The sequence below is a fragment of the Mustela erminea genome, chromosome 7 (genome assembly GCF_009829155.1).
Source record: "Mustela erminea isolate mMusErm1 chromosome 7, mMusErm1.Pri, whole genome shotgun sequence".
Classification (NCBI taxonomy): Eukaryota; Metazoa; Chordata; class Mammalia; order Carnivora; family Mustelidae; genus Mustela; species Mustela erminea.
The window spans coordinates 15714070-15722755 of NC_045620.1; the positions used below are offsets into that span (position 1 = coordinate 15714070).

Genomic DNA, 8686 nt, shown 5'->3' on the forward strand with positions numbered 1-8686 from the left:
TACAGCTGGCTGCTCCCTGTTCCAGCCAATCCCTCCCGGAGCGGACTGCAAGCATGGCTGCCAACCATTCCAGGTTTTCCAGAACCTGGAGATTCAGATGTTCATATGAAATCTCTCATTTTAAAATGTGTTAAGAAAGAAAAAACCTGGCTGGCACAGAAATAACAAAATATATCTATCGGTTGAATCTAAGCCCTTGCATTTTCAGTTTGCAGCCTCTGCACGAGATAATTTTTGCCACAATCCTAGGGGCAGTATGGTAGTTAACACAGCACGAGCTGCTGAAAGAGAGAAACCACAGGGGCTCTATGCAGACGTTTATTTTTCACTCCCACAAAGTCCAATTGGTAGTGGGGGGGGGGGAAGGGCAGGGAGTTTCGCTGTCAACTTTTCCATGTGGCTTCCGAGATCACCCAGGGCACAGCAATCCAGTGGGCACATAATGAAGACAGAGAGCAGAGGACCTGTGGGAGGTTTTAATGGTAGCAGCTCTCCTTACACCCTTGTTCCACTGGCCAGAACTCAGTGCTGTGGCCACCTCACCAAAATGCAGAGGAGCGCTGGGGAATGCAGTCTCTGGCTTGTGAGTTTCCAACAGGAACTGTCCTGTAGACCAGCTATGCAGACCCCGGGGGCAGTTATCCATCTGTGCCCCAAGCCATTACCATCCTCTGCATTTTACGGATGAAGAAATGAATCTCAGAGAGCCTTAGTGACCTGTGAGAAGTCTTGCAGCAAAAAGCACTGTCAGATTTTCTGACTCCCATCCAAGGACCTTTCCTCCACCCAAGTGTTTCCCAACCTTGCTGTTTCCTAAGAATCAGCCATGGTACTTGTTAAACATAACAGTCCCAGAATGTTTGGGGGAGAGTGTGGTGACCTGTATTTTCATCCAGAACCCCAGAGGATTCTTCTCTCGGACTCTGCACCAGGGGCTGTATCATCTGGGGAGCTTTGTGAAATGCTGATCTCTTGGACCTCACCCCCAGATTTCTGATTCAGTGGGCCTGCTGGGAGGGGTCCTGATGCTGACATTTTATATACTCCCACGTGACTCTAATGTGCAGCCAGGGCTGGGACCCTCTGCTCCCACACCAAATTAGGCTGGTAAGTTGTTCAAACTAAAGCAGTGAGAGAGAGAGAGAGATCAATAATTGAGAGTCAGCACTTTAAAAACTCTTCAAGTGAGTCTAATGCACAGTCTAGGATGAGACCTTCTCAATAAATGGACCAGAAGACTGATGACTAGGTTTGGGGTAAGCCCAACTTTCCATATTTTTAAAGCTCCTCCAGGGTATTCTGATACCATTGCCCTAGGGCTCTGCTACTCAAAGTGGCCTCTGAAGTATCAGCACATCTCTGGAAGCTTATAAGCAGAATCTCGGGTTCTCCCCTAGACCTGCTGAATTAAAATCCCCGGGAGATAGGCGCCCACTCTAGGCACACAGGCTCTTTTTTGGAAGGACAGCCGATTAGGTCCTCCAATCAGTGCTGGCTCGCCTTCTCTCCACCCCCATCTACCCTCCCGAAGCTTGCAGGAGGTTTTCTAGTGTCACTAGCATAATCTGTCCTCAAAGGTCTGGGCCTCACTGCCCCCGCCGTGACCATCTGTTCATGGACACTTTGTTTGGTCTGGGCATGCGCATGGTCTGATGAATCAACAGGGAACTCGCAGGCCCTTTCTGCCAGGGAAGGACGTCACAGATGCTGGGTACTGTCTTGGGGGCAGACTATGGGATTGGGTGCTCCACCTGAAGATCTAAAGCTCTTTAGATCTGCAGGTTGGAGAATAAAGCAGACCTGTTTTGTGAGGTTCTGGGGCCAATCAGAGGAAGCTACAGGGAAGAGGGTTGCAGTTCAACATAGGGAAATTTTCAGAGAAGCAGGGGCCAAATCGAGGGTCGTAAGCTTCCTGTTCCCCAAAGAGGACAGAATGGCCTTCATGCAGGGGCACTCAGAGGCAATATCTGGATTGAGCTGAGACCCAGAAGGTGGGGGAGGCGGAGTCAAGAAGAGCCCGGGGAGGGAGATGATTCAGGGTTCTAATGCACCAATCACGCATGAAGACAGTTTGCTTAAACATAGATGACTGTTGGTGTGTGAAATCATTTCCATGTTGGTCTCCACTAGTTTGAAAGCCGTGAGGTCAGCGGCTGGGCTGCCTGCAGAGTCCTCAGCACCTGGCACAGATACAACAGCATCTGTCCAGTAAATACTTGTTAACTTAAACGCAAATGGCTGAACATGAACATTAATCTATTTGTCTCTCATTGGCAACTTTGGAACGCGGTGGGATAATCTGGCATCCCTTCGTGCCCTTTAAAGCATCTTTGTCAGGTGTTCAAATTGTCCATTTTTCTGCTTGCTTTCTCATTAAGTGCTAATTCTTTTTCATCCAGCTTTATCTGCCTGACATTCTTGGCGATGGAAAAACAACTCCTAGATCCTAAATGGCCCATGAAGGAGGATGGTCATTAAATCATTCAGGGACTCTCCTCCGCAAAGCCCACCCACTAATCGAGCGAGTTAGGAATGTCTTATCTGGAAGGATCCCAACAAGATGCCAACATCATGGTCTCCAGGTGATGTTCTCCATGATCTAAATTGTGCTTGGTGTGACCTTTTTTCTGTTCTGAACATCTATTACTTTTGAACAAGAAAAACTGACCTGCAGGCATTGGATTGGTTTTAAACTCTATTTTATTTTTTAAAAGATTTTTATTTATTTATTTGACAGACAGAGATCATTAGTAGGGAGAGGCAGGCGGGGGGCGGGGGGGGGGGGGGAAGCAGGCTCTGCACTGAGCAGAAAGCCCCACTCAGGGATCAGTCCCAGGACCCTGGGATCATGACCTGAGCTAAAGGCAGAGGCTTTAACCCACTGGGCCACCCAGGTGCTCCTTAAACTCTATTTTAGATCTCTTATTGTAGCCAGCTTTACCTAGTTGGTGATGTTATTATTTGAGAAAACTGCATATGGAAAAACAGAGTAAATGCTTCCAATAACTACCTAAAAAGGAAGCTGAGACCCAGAGAAATAAAGTGACTTATCTGTCCCAGGATGGATGAGGCAAGAGCAGAACTCAGGTCCTGCCTTGCAAGTGGGTGTTCTTTCTTTTTTTTTTAATTTTCCTTTTTAAAGATTTTAATTATTTATTTGAGAGAGACAGAACATGCGCAGGAGGAGGGGCTGAGGGAGAAGCAGACTCCCCATTGTGCAGGAAGCCCCGCTCAGGGATCAGCGCCAGGACGCTGGGATCATCACCTGACCAGAACTCAGATACCTGACCAACCGACTGAGCCACCCAGGTGCCCCAGGTGTTCTTTCTTGTACATCACTCCCTGTCCTTCCCACTGTGAACCTCTTACTGCTTTCTCTCACTAGGTCAGCAATGCAGGGCTGTCTCAGGCATTCACGGCCTCATGGGTTGGCTATTTCATTTCTCAGGCAGGATTTCGGTAGACTCCAGAATGGAGAGAGCCATCAGACCAGGCACCCGGCACATATGCCGCTGCTTACTGGAAAACCACAACAGGCTACAGATCAAATGTACAGAACTTCTGGTGGAAGCCTGTCCCTGGCACCAGGGCCACTTTGAAAGTCTGCTGTTAGGGGCACCGGGGTGGCTCAGTGGGTTGAACCTCTGCCTTCGGCTCGGGTCATGATCTCAGGGTCCCGGGATCGAGCCCCGCATCGAGCTCTCTGCTCAGCAGGGAGCCTGCTTCTCCCTCTCTCTCTCTGCCTGCCTGTCTGCTTGTGATCTTTCTCTCTGTAAAATAAACAAATAAAATCTTAAAAAAAGAAAAGAAAAGAAAGTCTGCTGTTGGGTGATCTGCAAAGGCTGCAGGCAAGTCTGTGCCATTTCTGCCACATGGGATATTTTCTTGGGAGCATCCAGGATCGCTGAGAAGTTCTCCATGGACGCTTCCTCCAGTCTGGTTCTGGCTTTTCTGAGCCAAGTACAAGGTGTAGGCCACTTCTCCAGGAGTCCTTGCTATGCTGAGCAGGGTTTAGGACCAGGATCCACTCCTTTCCCTTTTGACAGGATCCAGCAGAGGGAATGTGAAAGCTTTCACACTGCCCCAGAAGCTATGGCAGTGGATTCAGGCTCTGCAGAAGCACCAGGGACCGGACTCAGCTGTGACAGGCTACAAAATTCACAGGGTGAATTATCTCAGGTTTCATAGCTGAGAAATGAGCATAAGGATTTTTTTTTTCTTTCTTTTTTTTTTTTTCTGGCATCTGGGGCAGATGGGACCACGGTGGATATTTCGGGTGTCCTAAGGTCAACTACAGAATACATTTCATTATGGGGCCCTGGTCTGTGATAAAGAGTACCTCTGGGCTAAGATGATTCTCGGAGGCGGTTCCTGGGTTTGGGTGTCCCCTGGGAAAAGGTGTTTTGGAAGTGCAGCAGGGAAATTCTGAAGGCCAGAGGATGAGAGACTTTAACCTGAAGCACTGAAAGGTTCTCAAGGGCCACCCTGAGGAGTTCTTTCTACACCTTACCAGGGAAAAGACAAAACAGGCACTTATACGACTAAATCTTAAGAACAGACTGCATAGTAATAATCAAAGAGGTGTTGATTTAAAAAAAAAAAAATCTTCAGTGGCTTTGCAAGAAAATTATAAAAATACTACACATTAATCATAACAAATTCAAATAACACATAATGTAAGAAGTAAATATAATTCCATTTTCCTAAACAGATACAAAATAAAAGAAGGTATCATTTTTTAAACTACCAGATAGGCAAGCTTAAAAAAATGGCCATCTCCAGCACTGGCAAGGGTGTAGGCCAGGGTTTTTGAACCTCAGCACTCCAGACATAATTTTCTTTGTGGTGGCGGCTCTCCTGTGCTACACTACGACCTTTAGCAGAAACCCTAGCCTCTACCTGCCCCCCACCCCGCACCCCAACATCTCCAGCGCTACCTCCTGGGCTGTGACAACCAAGAGTATCTCCAGTCATTGTCAAATGGCTAGGGTGGGGGGAGGTGCAAAATGACCCTTTGCCAAGAACCACTGTAGGCAAACGGACAACCCAAACACCACTGGTGGGAGTGGAATCTGGCAGTTTAGCATACTTATCAGATATTAAAATTTGTGTCACAGAGCACCTGAGTGGCTCAGTTAAGCACCTGCCTTGGGCTCAGGCCATGATCTCGGGGTCCCAGGATCGGGCCCTACATTGTCGGGCTCCCTGCTTAGCAGGGAGGCTGCATCTCCCTCTTCCTCTGCCCCTCTTCCTGCGCATTCTCTCTTCTACCAGATAAATAAATCTTTTAAAAAGAATTTTGTGTCACAAGGACACAAATGTAGAGTTTACAGGAGTACAAACTTGTTCAATAAGCACTAATGATAATAATGGATAATGGCACTCATGGTTAATGCAGCACTCTTGGTAATATTTTAAAGACTGGTAATAATATGAATAACATTGGTAGGAAATTGGTTAAGTATCTATCTATCTGGCTGCAACATGTCCAGACATACAACTGAATTAGGCCTGATATAGACAGGTCTTCAAGACAAAATTGTTATTGGGGGCTTTGTGGGGAGACCTGGGGGGCTCAGTCAGTTGGGCATCTGCCTCAGGTCATGATCTCAGGGTCCCGGGATCGAGTCCTGTCAGGCTCCCTGCCTAGCAGGGAGCTGCCTGTCCCTCTCTCCCTGCTCCGCCCCCGTTCTTGCTCTCTCTAATAAATGAATAATCTTAAAAAATATTTTTATGGGGGGAAAAAGCAAGGTGCAGGAGAGTGTAGAGAACATTTTTGTAAAATGTAAAGAACAAAATTGTATGAGTAAGTGTGTGTGTGTGCATGTGTGTGTGTGTGTGTAGAAAAATACCTGCATCAGAATACATATGGATATGTGGTTTTTTAAAAAGATTTTATTTATTTGACAGACAGAGATCACAAGTAGGCAGAGAGGCAGGCAGCGAGAGAGGGGGAAGTAGACTCCCCGCTGAGCACAGAGCCCGATGCAGGGCTCGATCCCAGGACCCCAAGACCACGACCCGAGCCAAAGGCAGAGGTCCAACCCACTGAGCCCCCCGGGCACCCCTGGATACATGTTTTTAAAGCCTGGAAGAAAGTGCACTAAACCACAAACTGTGGCTATCCTTCTGTAGAGTAGGACGGAGGAGGTACGGGGGAACATCTGGGATTTTCCATCTCTAAATATTTCAGAATCACTTGTATCATTTTATAACACGGATGTTGCAAAATAATAAAGATAAAAATCAAAAGTAGAAAAGGAAACCAGAAGAAAAAGGGAGGGACCATGGTTGGAGTCCTGCCTGCTCTCACCCGGAGCAAGGAAACCCAGCTTAAAGTCTTGCCCTGCATGTCGAAAATCCCAAGGCAGCATCAGAGGCCAACCAGCCAACCAACCCTATGACTCACCAGCTCAACCACTGGCTTCTCCTCTCTGGGCCTCATCTGTTAAATGGAGGTAAATGTACCTAACTCCCAGGACTGTTTTGAGGTTCAAAGGAATCACGTTTGCAAACGCATTTCGTAAAATAGAAAACACTTGAAAATGTTTGTTGGTTTTATTTTGGCAAAATAAAACTCTAGCTCTCTTCCTGTGGGGTTAGAGTCCTGGGGTCAGTACAAGAGAGAAGACACTGAATGGAAAATCCAAACCTGAAATATCGTGAGAGATTTGCAGTATGCTGCTATAGGTTGAGAAGGCCACACAAGAGTTCAGAAAATGGGTCCGTCCAACTAAGCTAGTACCTTAACTGAGCCAGGTTCCCATCAAACCTTTTACTGGGCTCTGGAACCTGTTCTGTCACCAGGGAGAGGTGCCAAATGCTAATTAGGGAAACAAGAAAACCCAATGGGGTGTATTTCCAGCACCGTGGATTTTATTTCTACCCACAGGAAAGCGGACTGGGCAGGAAGCAAGTTAGTATGTCTGTCCGGGCTTAGGGGAGCACTCACTTAACTTACTGACATTATACAAAGTAATATATACAGAAGCACGCAGGGCAAGGTTCTGCCTCCTACCAGCCCAGTGAAATGTGGTAAAGGCGACCTTGTCAGCGATGGCAGATAAACAAGCTCATCTTGCTGCTGGAGACGGTGGTGCGGTGGCCCAAGCGTGTGTGCTTGATAACCTTGCCTTTACGCAATTTCTCATCTACTGGAAACTTTAAACAGCTCATCCCTTCTTCAGGTGTAAAATCCTATTCTAAGGAAACCATCAGACTCATAGTCAGATGTAGATATAGACACTTACAAATACACACACTTTAATTGTACATATACACATAAATAAACATTTTCGGCTCAGAGTTATCAGAGAAACGTACCTATCCCAACTGTCAAAAAATAGAGGAAAAGTCACCTACAGAAGAAATCATGAATATATTTAAGTAATTGACTATTATACAGTCATTAAAATCACATTTTTGAGGAATATTTTGTGACCTAGAAAATGTTTACAATAGTTAATGGAAAGAAGCAGAATATTAATCTGTAAACACACTTTATCAGTAATTAACATATATACATTTATAATAAGAACAATAGCAGCTACAACATACTGGATGCTGGGAGCCAGGCAGGGTCTCATCCCATTATTCACGCAACACTCTCCAAGCCCTCTGAGGTGGGTACTTGCATTACCCCCCTTTCTCAGAGGAGCACGCTGAGGCCCAGGGGCTCGGGCAGCACGTCCAGGGCTGCACACCGAGGCAGGTGGGAGGCTTGATCGCTAACAGAGCCAGTCTGGCTCTTAGGCACTCTGTGGCACTGTGACAAAATGCTCGCCATGGTCATCGCCAAGTGCTGGAGCTGAACATAAACTTTTCTTCTTGATATTTTCCACATTTTCTACAGAGGTACATTTTTCTTTTGTTAAAACTAGCTTTTATTACAAAAATAATATAATAACACATTAAAAATACTTCCAAAGTACAAGGGGTATTAAATTACCTGGGGTCCAGATGGATGGGAGGTGGTCAGTCAGATCCGGTTTGATCTGGTAACACGGAAAGGGATCAGGAAAGGCCAGAAGACTAGGCTTAGGGGAAACATGGCCGGTAGATGCTGAACACATCTCATTTCAGCAGGTGTTGTGGGACATCCACGTGGAGATAAGCAGAAGGACAGGGGACACAGAGGTGCGGCGGTGGGGCCAGGGGTCGCAAACACGGCGCCCCAATCTGGCCATTTTGACATGAAGATTATTATGAGCTAAAGGCGATGGAGACCCTATGGGGTTAAGAGAAACTTTTGCCCCTCCCTTAACTCTACAGAAGAATCTAAACCGGGGGTCTCTCCCAGAATGGGAGTTAACAGCAGAGATAAAGTTTATGTGAGTTACCCATCTGCACGGCAGGACAGACATCTAATTACCAACATGCTCTTTTCTTCCCACCACGAAGTACATACCTCTCCTCTTAAGTCCCAGGCTCTGACCCTCTTTGCTTTAGTTCAGGATGGCACACAGACCTCATTTTGCCTGTCTGTGTAGATTCCCTGCGCGTACACTATTAAATTTGATTTTTTCCTGTTAATCTGTCTCAGGTCAATCTGATTCTTAGTCCAGCTAGAGGGACCCTTGAAAGGGATAGGAAGCCTTGCTCCCTGACCGGGAACTTATGGGCTGAAGATCGAGAAGTCGTGTCAAGAACAGTTATGACCAAAGCTGTGGAAGACATTTCCTGTCTC

General features: G+C 46.6%; 1 long non-coding RNA gene across 1 annotated transcript; it reads right to left on the reverse strand.

Moving 5' to 3' along the window:
- Positions 1-7233: 7233 nt before the first annotated feature.
- On the reverse strand, positions 7234-8608 carry LOC116594936. Its single transcript, XR_004287467.1, has 2 exons — positions 7949-8608; positions 7234-7846 (listed from the first exon to the last, which is right to left on the reverse strand). It is a non-coding gene; the product is annotated as an uncharacterized LOC116594936 (long non-coding RNA).
- Positions 8609-8686: the final 78 nt, after the last annotated feature.